The sequence below is a fragment of the Plectropomus leopardus genome, chromosome 23 (assembly GCF_026936395.1).
Source record: "Plectropomus leopardus strain MGB_pleo_1.0 chromosome 23, ASM2693639v1, whole genome shotgun sequence".
NCBI classification, from domain to species: domain Eukaryota; kingdom Metazoa; phylum Chordata; class Actinopteri; order Perciformes; family Serranidae; genus Plectropomus; species Plectropomus leopardus.
Window position 1 is genome coordinate 23,527,636 of NC_142198.1, and position 11,196 is coordinate 23,538,831.

Genomic DNA, 11,196 nt, shown 5'->3' on the forward strand with positions numbered 1-11,196 from the left:
TTAAGTATATAATTCACAAGACTAGTAAAATAAATGACCATACACAAATCTTTAAAATATGTACCTTAAAACGCAAAAGTTTAAAAGTTTTATTTTAGAAAAAAATCAGACAAATGAAACAGCCAGCAACAGCTTTTATTGTTTTATTGCCAATAAAGTACCACACAGGGTTACACAAGTGCATTTAATGTCCGGCCAGCTACAGCCGCTTCAAAATGACGAGAAGCAGCCAATCAGAGGCAGAGGAGGGCGGGCCTTATAAATATATCCGTGGGAGGGGTACTTCCTTCTTTCAGTACTGAGCAGAGTATAAATACCGACTTCCTTATGAATACGAGGAGCTGATATATTTTAGATGATGTTGCGAGGGAGACTCACGCCTTTAATTTCTCTCCAATAGATGGCGCTAAATGTCCTCTCAGCACATGGATTCAATCACTGCACTTTAGTAGCTTTTTTGTTTGTTTGTTTATTTGTTTGTCACCGAGAAGTAGGTTGTAAAAAGTAAAAAAGTAAAAATGTAAAGTTAGACCCTTTGTTACTTTATTTTATTTTATTTTATTTTATTTATTGTTTGTTTGTTTGATTGTTTTGTTTTTGTTGTGCAAAGTGGGAATATTTAAGCTTAACCCTTTGAAACCATGGGAAGAAGGCAGTGAGCAGAGCTCAAAGACAAATATATATATATTATTATTATATTATAATATTATAAAATCCTTTTTTCCTCCCTCAATTATGATACTTTTCTTGTACTTTCTTGCCTTTTTTTGGGCGATGTGTTGTGAAGTGGCTCCTTTTCTTCTCATATTTTTGAAAGAAATCAAACGGATTTGCTTATTTTCAAGATCAGATCTTAACGACATTTTTAATAATTTAACTACATTTTACTGACTATACTTTCACGCCTTTACTAAAGAAACCTTTTCAGTGCAGTACTTTTACTGTAACAGAGTACTTTTACAGTGTAGCGGTAATAATATACAGACTTTAGTACTTATTCTACCGCTGTTAAAATAAAGAAGTCACTAACAAAACTACACACAATCCCAGCATGCCTTTCACTTTTTCCATCGTCTTGCAGTTCAGCATTTGACCACAGAGGGGCGCTGCTGTCCCGTCAGTCCACCTGGATCCACCTGAGCGCACGAGAAGGAAAAAATAAAACACTAGAGTCAAAAGTCTAGAAATTTAGTCCAGACAGATTTTGGGAAATATCTAACAGAATTGTTTTTTTTTTTGTTACATGAAAAACTTTTATCAAGAATCAAAGTCAGCATATTAAAAAAAAACCCAAAAAACATGGGAAAACATTTTCTGTATATATGTTTTATTTATATGTTATAATCTCAAATTTAATAATGATAATAATGATGATAGTAATTATTTTTAGTCATTTTTATTATTAAACTTGTGTCTTTTTCATTTGTGTTGTGTCTCTTTATATGTGTAATGTGTCTCTTGGAGCTAATTTTTATGTTTTTTTAGTCTTTTTGTGTCTCTTCGTAGTTCCTTCCCATCTCTCTGTGGTCTTTTTTGTGTCTCTTTGAGATACTTCTGTGTCTTTCATGGTTGTTTTGTGTCTTTTTTTCCATTTTTGTGATTGTTTGATGTTTTAATGGGAGATTTGTGTCTGTTTTTGTCAGGTGTCTCTCTGTAGTTGTTTTGTGTCTTTTTGTGGTTCCTTTCCATCTCTTTGTTGGCTTTTTATGTCTCTTTGTTGGCTTTTTTATGTCTCTTTGTGGTCTTTTTATGTCTCTTTGTGGTCTTTTTATGTCTCTTTGTGGTCTTTTTATGTCTCTTTGTGGTCTTTTTGTGTCCGTTTGTGGTCTTCCTGTGTCTCTGTGGCCTTTTTTGTGTCTCTGTGGTTTTTTGTGTTTTGTTGTAGTCGTTTTGTCCATTACTGGAATTGTTTTGTGTCTCTCTGCAGTACTTTTGCTACTCTTTGTGGTCTTTTTGTGTCTCTTTGGGGTTGTTTTGCCCATTTTTGTAGTTTTTTTATGTCTCTTTTTAGTTCTTTTGCAACTCTTTGTAGTTTTTCGTGTCTCTTTTAGTGAACTGTGTGTCTTTCATAGATCTTTTGTGTCTCTTTGCAGTTGTTTTGCATCTCTTTGTGGTGATTTTGTGTCTCTTTGAGATTTTTTTGTATCGGCTCCAGCTGAAAATACTGAAAAAAAGGACAGACTCACTTTTCAGTCAAACATTTTCAGCAGTTTTGAGCATTTCTTTTGTTTCCGTGAGCTCAGAGAACACGTCCACCACATTTCCCATTTCATTTGCTGTTTATGTTTGTGCACCGAGGTGCTCGATAGAAACTCAACCTCAGATTCAATCACCACCACACACACACACACACACACACACACACACACACACACACACACACACACACACTCACACACACTCACACACTCAGAGGTCTCTGTGTGCATTATCATGTCAGTGTGATGAATGAAACAGATGAAACAGCCAGCAGCCTCGATACTGCACTCAATAAAACCCTCATCCTGTGTGTCTGTGTGTGTGTGTGTGTCTGTGTGTGTGTGTGTGTGTGTGTGTGTGTGTGTGTGTGTGTGTGTGTGTTGTATCAGAGTAATTTTCCTCTCAGACAGAAAAAATGTTTTATCGTTGTAAAATCAGACAGTGTACAAATACTCTGTTTAAAGTAAAAGCATTCAAACTCGAAGTATCAGCATCAAAAAGTACTTCAGTACCTAAATGTAAAAGTACTCATGAGGCCTAATAATCTACATAATATTTTTGATGCATTAATGTGTTGATCAGTTTAATGCTGCAGCTGGTAAAGGTGGAGCTCATTTAAATCACTTTATAAACTGCTGGGTGCTTTAACCTTCAATAATTTATCATCATTTATCAGTGTTGATGTTTGGTATCAATAATCCAAATCTATAAAGTAATTAAATAAATGTGGTGCAGTAAAAAGTACAATATGTACCTCTCAGATGTAGCAGAATAAAAATAAAAATCAGTATGACGTTAAAATACTCAAGTAAAGTACAGGTGCATCCACACATAATAATAATAATAAAATAATAATAATAATAATAATAATAATAATAATAATAATAATGAAAATAACAATATATTTTTTGAAGATAAATAAATAAAAATGGTGTACATTAATGAATATAGAATTAAATAATTACATAAATTCATGAATACATAATTAAATAAATAAATACATTATTAATAAATGGATATATAAATGCATTTATATGTATATAAAAAGGTTTTAAGAAGTGACTTGAAGACAGAAGAGAGATCAGGTCATCTGTAAAAATGTGTTTTTTCTTAGAAGAGGATAAAAAGCTTGAGTGCAGATCTTAAGTAAAAGTACTTAGTTACTTTCCCCATGGTTAATGTATTACTATTACTATTAATTTATTACTTATTTTACATGTAGGCAGCATTGTAATGTTACAGAAGAATATTTAGCAGTGTATTTATTTATTTATTATTATTATTAATAAATTAATAAAATAAAATAAATTATTATTATTGTTGTTGTTGTTGTTGTTGTTGTTGTTGTCATCATTGTTATTTTTTTAAATTTATTTTGTATTTATGTATTTTTATTTATTTCTTCATTGTCCCTTCTTGGCATTTTTTTGATTTCCTGTCTGTCTTTATGTTTTTGCTGTATAAAGTTGTCAGGTACACGATGTTCTGTGTATTTGTGTTGCCTTGGCAGTGTTGAAGTACACAGAGTGAGTATTTGGTTTCTCCTCATATAAACTGATATCACACAGCTGCAGGTGAAGAAAGCACTGAAGGAAATTGGTGTTTGAGAGACGTGAATATGATACTGATGACATCACACCGCGCTGTGTGTGTGTGTGTGTGTGTGTGTGTGTGTGTGTGTGTGTGTGTGCGTGTGTGTGTGTGTGTGCGTGTATGTGTGTGTTCATTGATGATTGCAGGTCTGATTTTATCGACACAGTAAAAAAACAAAAAAACCCTGCAGGCATCGTGGTTTCTTCATGTGTAAAGGTCAAATGTTATCGACTGAAAGGTCGTCAGTTTTCTGATCATCGCGATAGTAAAAATACTGTGTGTGTGTGTGTGTGTGTGTGTGTGTGTGTGTGTGTGTGTGTGTGTGCATTTATTGTTTAAACAGGAAGTGTGTGATTTTCTTCTGATGTTACAGGAAAACTCCAAACAAAAACACTGTGGGTTGCCTTTCTGGTGGCACGATTATTCAAATACTGTACTCAAGAGGAATTTTGAGGTATTTGTACATCAGTATTTCCACTTTTCTGGTCCTTTCTGGTGTGTCCAGCACAAAAGTGATTACAGGAAGGGTTAACATTTTTTCTCTTTAATTTATTATTTTTTTTCACTTTACTTTTACTCCCTATAAATTTTTTGATGATTTTCAAATTTTGATGTTCAGATTAAAAAAAAAAAAAAAACAAAAACTTTCTTGGTAAAAAAAATAAAAAAATTTGGTGATTATTTTCTGTAAAGATATTTGTTGTGTTTGTTGTTTGATGTCACTTTCTTTTTTAAAATGTATTTTATTGTATTGTATTCTATTTTATTTTATTTTTCGTGATTCTTAAATAAAAGATGCCTTACAAACCCGTCGGTCCACCGAAATTAATATCACCAAAATTACACCACTTATCACAGCCAGAAACTGTCAAACCAGAAATCATCATCTCAATTTTAAATTCTGACGCACATTGAACACATCATATGAGACAAACACTTCATGTCTGTTCACAGTGTCACTCAGGGACTCTCCAAGAACAACATAGTATTAAAGAGACCAGCCATTGTCTTCCTCTGATAAATAAAGAACGGTCCCTTAGGCCTATTCTTTAAAAACATAACATTTGGGGCTGAAGCCTTGAAAACTGTGGGAAAATGTCAAGGGAATTAAGGACAAAAAAAGAGTAAGGGAGAAATGAAAAATCTGATCATCATAATTACATAATTAAATGTATGTTACAAAATCATTATAATTTTTAATCACTATATATATATATATATATATATATATATATATATATATATATATATATATTTAAAGTTTGTGTTTATTTTTATTGTATTTTATCTCATTTTATTTCATTTCTACCTTTTTGAAAATAAAATTTCAGGCATGTTTTTGTTTTTATGTTTTGGGTCAGTTTCTCGTTAGTGTCTCTACCTTTTCTCATGTTTTTGAAAGAAATCAACAAATTTGCTCAGGTTTTAAACAGTTAACTATGGATTTTATTTTACATTGATTTCCTTGTTTTTATGCTTTTTTATGTTGTATCATTTCTTTCTTGCAAAGCTCTCTGTGCTGCATTTTATGCATGAAAGCGCATGAAATAAAGTTTATTCTGAAAGGGTGCCCTCACTTCCTGAATGTGATGCACTTCCTGTTGCAGCAGGTTTTAAAATTGAAGCAGCCAATGGGAGACTGGTCAAAATGTTTGTCATGATCCCATTGGCTGCAGGTTTTAACCCCGTCCACCTGTGCAGATTTAACCAATGCAGTTTGCAGGATGGAGCTTTTTTTTCAGTGCAGGAAGTTTGAATCCCTGATGTCAAACATGTGAGAGAAGAGTTCAGAGAGTCTCTGACAGTCTGAGTGATGTTTGTGAGCAGCTCCTCTCTGCTCTGACAGTCAAAGAGAGTCAAAGAGAGTCAGAGTTTAGTTAATGAGGAGCCTCACACACCTGCAGCTGCTGCACACACACACACACACACACACACACACACACACACACACACACACACACAGAGGCTGCTGCGAGGCTCCAGCCAGCAGCACAAACTCAACTTTAAAGCTGATAAAATGCTCAGTTTGAGGCGACGGCGGCGTCTGAAGATGGAAGAGTGTCTCAGACGACTGGATGAAGGTCAGTTCGTGGTCAGGTTTGAGCTCTGAGCAGCGGTCAGTGTGTGCGCTTTGTTTGTTTTAATGTTGTGACGTCTTAAACTGTGTGTGCCTTCAGCTTTACTGAGAGCATGAAAGAGGCTTTATTTCATGTATTTATTGTTAAAATGCGTTTTATTTGGTTTTATTATTTGTGTGTGCGTGTCTTCACGCGCTGAGGCCTTCACAGCTGCGGCCTGAGGGTTAATCAGAGGCCCTCTGTCCGCTCCCTCCACTTCACTGATGAGTCTGGAGGCAGTTTCAGAGTCACTGCAGTCAATGCTTTTTTTTATTTCCAATTTCAGTGAGTATTTTCCTTTCATGCTGCTTTTTACTTCCGCTCCACCACATTTCAGAGGGAAATACTGAACTTCTGAGGTCACTGCATTTATCTGACAGCTTTAGTCACTTTCCAAATCAGGATTTCTGCATAAAGAGTTTTTAATTATGCTGCTTTGTTTGGCATTAAACTGACAAACTGTAGCTGCAGTGCTGAGTGAGTCCAGCCGTCACCTCACACATCAAGTGCCAACTTTTTCTGAGAAACATTTAAGTCTTTTTCTGTTTCTTTGAATGGTTTAAAGTTTTTAGAACATGTATTAAACTGTGTGTGTGTGTGTCTGTGTATCTGCAATACTATACTACTATACTATATTATAGTACACTACACAATACTACAGTACTGCACTACTGTAGTATAGTACAACACTAAACTATATATAGTATAGTATAATGTAGAGTACTATATGCATGTGTGTCTGTGTGTATTTATCTACATTACACTACTATACTACAACACTACACTACTTTACAATACTACATTACTACACTACTGTATTATACTACACTACAGTAGTATACTACAATACTACACTACTATAATATACTACAACACTATATTATAGTCTAATGCTACACTACACTACAGCAGCAGCAGTAGTAGTAGTAGTAGTAGTACTATACTATACTATACTATATTAAATTATAGTACTACACTATACTGTAGTACAATACAACACAACAGTGTAGTACAATACTCTACTACACTCTCTCTCTCTCTCTCTCTCTCTCTCTCTCTATATATATATATATATATATATATATATATATATCTGCTTTATATTGTGACTCCATATCAAAGACTGTATATAAAGATGGACGACATGTCTCCCCCACAGTAACTTTACTGCTTTAATCTGTGACTGACTGCAGGACAGGTCATAAGTCCCGCCCCTCCATCTTTGTGTCTGGACCACACTAAAACGTTTATTTGTCATCATGATTGACAGCTGTGTCAATCAGGCCGCGCGCTCACATTAACGTGGGCTAACGCTCGGGTGTAACGTGGACATGTCTCTGCTGTCTCCGTCGTCTCAGAGCGTCGGCTGTTTCCCTTAGCGTTAGCTGTTAGCTCGCCCTGCTATGCTAATGTTATATTACCTGAGCTAGCTAACGGTAAACATTTACTGCTTTTAAAAGGTGATTTATGATTTATTACAGCTGCTAAACAGACACTGACACAGCAAACATGTTAAATGAGTAGATATTAATTCTAGCTCCATGTAAAGTTAAAACACATAATGATTTCACAGCTAATGCTCTACTCATCTGCCGAAATGACATTTTTCCCGCCTTTGAGCTATTAAATCTGAGTTTAACTGAGTGAAACACAGTGTTAAACTCAGCAGCAGACTTCAGTGATACCAGTAATATAAAACAGTGAAATAAATAAGTTTATAAGTAGCAGGGAATGTATGAAGACAGGAAAAGACAAAGATACTATATCATTTTTTTAATTTAAAGCTCATAGAGACAGACAGCGATATGCTAACTTGTGGTGACAGACCCGTAACTCTGAGGGTCATTCTCTTCCATAATTTCATTCAACACTTCTCCACTCTCGAAACTTGAATCTTATTATTTCTTTTTTTATTTAAAGTATGTGAAAATGGAGAGTATGCATTATCAGGGGAGGATAATGTGGTTTGGGGGGGCTGGTGGCCCAACCCAACTGCCAGACTTGTTTTCTTTTTTTTTTAAATGGTAGGTCTACAAAGTCTCAGTTGAATTTTAATGACAATTTTATTTCTTTTACAGTGAGTCTGTGACTTGAAGCTACCTCCGTCTGGCTCCTGCACAGAGTCCCTGCAGACTAGTATGTAGCTGTTTGTTGTTTTGTTTATTGTGTTTTTTTAAGGTAGATCTACAAAGAGTAACTTTAGTTTCAATGACTCTTGTTTTTACAGTGAGTCTCCTGGACATGAAGCCTCCACCCTCTGGTCTCCAGAGTCCCTGCAGACGGAGCAACGGCTGCCTCAGCTACATCTACAAAGAGTAAGTGTCATTTTTTTTTTTTTTTTTTTTTTCCTTGTGCACACCTGTGTGCATATTTACACAGCCACGTGTGTGTGTGTGTGTGTGTGTGTGTGTGTATATATATGTGTGTGTATGTGTATTTATATATCGGTGTATATGTACGTGTGTATATAAAAAGTGTCATTTATATTTTCTTAAAAATAAACGTCTGGAATGTCATGTTTTCATTTAGTTTTATGTTTTTCAAGTAGAACTACAAAGAGTAAGTTTAATATTAATGAAACTTTTATTTCTTTCACAGTGAGTCTTTTGGACTTGAACTCACCATCGTCCAGCAAGATCTACTAAAGATAAGAGTCGTTTTTGTTCTCTAAAAGTGGCCGCCGTGCCTTCATATGTGTTTGATGGCTGCCATGCCATGACTATCTCTCTCTCTCTCTCTCTCTCTCCCCCTCACGCCCTCTCTCTTTCTCCCTCTCTCTCTCTATCTCTCCCTCCCTCCATCTCTCATCTTTCTGTCTCTAATCTCACTCTGTCCATATCTTTCTATCTCTGGTGATAGCTAAGTGTCTGTTTTGTTTCTTGAGGTCTGTGTTGTGTATTTGGTTGGCCGCCGTGCTGACCTTTCTGTCATGGCTGCCGTGATGCTCTGTTTTTGCGTTCCCGAGTAAAGTATTTGGGATCCGCTACATCCCGACATTCCACACCCGTAACGTGATCGGTTCTGAACTTGTGGAATTTGATTAACGGCGCCCGTTTCGCGTGACAACTTCTTGAGGACTGAGCAACCACCATCGCCAGGTCAATTTACAAAAAGTAAGTGTCATTTGTATTAAAGACTGTGTTGTGGTTTTGGTTGGCCGCCGTGCCTACCTGTTTCTCTATCTTAATCTTTATTTCTATTTTCTTCCTTCCCCCTCCTCCTCATATGTCTCTTATAAGAGATAGATGAGCCATTTTCATGGTCTTAATGTCTGTTGTGTTTTGGTTGGCTGCTGTGCCATCACTCTTAGTATCAGTGTGATAAGTGTTATTTTTAGTATGGACTGCGCCATGTATTAATATCAAGTGTCCTAAATTTTTATCTTATTAACTTTATGCAATAGGAAGATTTTGTTCAATCTGTAATCTAATTTGAAAAGACAAGTTATTAGGATGTTTTTTTTTCCTGTGACAAGTCCCCTGGACTTGAATCCGCCACCCTCGAGTTCGCTCGTTGTCCCTGCAGACTGAGCGGCCACCGCACCCCAGCTACATCAACAAAGAGTAAGTGCCTTTATTTCTCTATTCCTGCATCTCCATCTGCCCTTAATTACTCTTTGTCTTTCTTCCTATCCCTCATCTATCTCTAGATCTAGTCTTAGATATACATTTTGTGGTTTTGGTTGGCCACCGTGCCTACGTATTATGATGATCGATCACGGCCGCCATGACATGGTGATCTGTCCCGTACCTTCTCGGGTTTGATTAGCTCAGATGAGTGTTAGTGTAATATATATTTTCACTTCATTAGTTACTCATTTGGGAAGTTAAGTCTGAAATACACACAAGCACAAACCTATAGACATAGACTTTTTCATACATTTATTTTCAAATACAGATTAACTAACACAAATGCTAATGCTTCATTTTGGAGTTTAGGCCGAGGGTTTAAAGAAAACCAGCCGCCACACCGGGCTTTAATCTCGCTGCTCGTCGATGCGAACTTACAGTCGAAAAAATCAATTATCCGTCATTGTCTTTTATTGTGTTCTCGAATAATGTAATCTGGTACATCACGGAAGTCGATGCGCAGTAACGTGGTTCGTGCTAAACATCTGGAATTTTATTGCCATCCTGGATTTTCCACATCAACTTCCTGCAGACAGAGTGACCATCCCCCAGCAACATCTACAAATGAGTAAGTGTCATTTTTTATCTAAGTCTGTGCTGTGGTTTTGTTTGGCCGCCGTGCCATGATGGGTTTGGCCGCCGAGCCATGATGAGTTTGGCCGCCGTGCCATGAGGGTTTGGCCGCTGTGCCATGAAGGATTTAGGTCTATTTATATATTGACTGGGTTTTTCAATGGAGGGAAGTGACAAAAATTACAACTGTGAACTATAGGTTAGGAGCTATAGGTTGCAGGGTTTTTAAAAAAAAAATGCATCCACCACACCAGGCTTTCAAAATTATTTTTATTAATAATAACTTCATATAAAACCTTTCAAAACAGTTAGCAAAGCAAAAGCAGAAATGGGACACTCAAAAGGCAACAAAACAGGAAGCGAATCGTACAAAAACTGAGCGAGACAAAACTTAGGGTCGAGTTGAGATAAAATTAAAGAGGACAAAAAATGCAAAATTGCAGGCCATAAAATATCAACAAAAATTAACCATATTAAAAAACAAAAACAACCAAAATAGAAAAGCATTAAAACCACGGTAGGAAAGGCAATAAAATTAATAATACAAAATGAACTCCCTACTGCTGCACATGACGCCCCCTCCCCCTCGATACGTACTTGCACTAAAATTTACGTACTTTTTGTGTTGTAATTGTTTTGCGCTCCTGAGTAACATATTTGTTCAGTACATCCCGCCCATCCGTACATCAACATAGTCCGTGTGTAAGTTCATTTAATTTATTTTGATCCTGCATTTCATTTCCATCCGGCATTTCATTTCCATCTGGCATTTCATTTCCATCCGGCATTTCATTTCCATCCGGCATTTCATTTCCATCTGGCATTTCATTTCCATCCGGCATTTCATTTCCATCCGGCATTTCATTTTGATCCTGTATTCCACACGTCGACTTCCTGCAGACTGAGCAACTGCTGCCCAGCTAGACCTCCAGAGAGTAAGTACCGTAAGTGCCATTTTTATTTAAGTCAGATTTTTTTGGTCGGCCTTTGAGCCATGAATGTAAGTGTGTGTTTTTGTTTTTTCCCTGACCATGTAATCATGGCGATATAACAACTGTAAGACTATGAATTTTGAACTAATATTC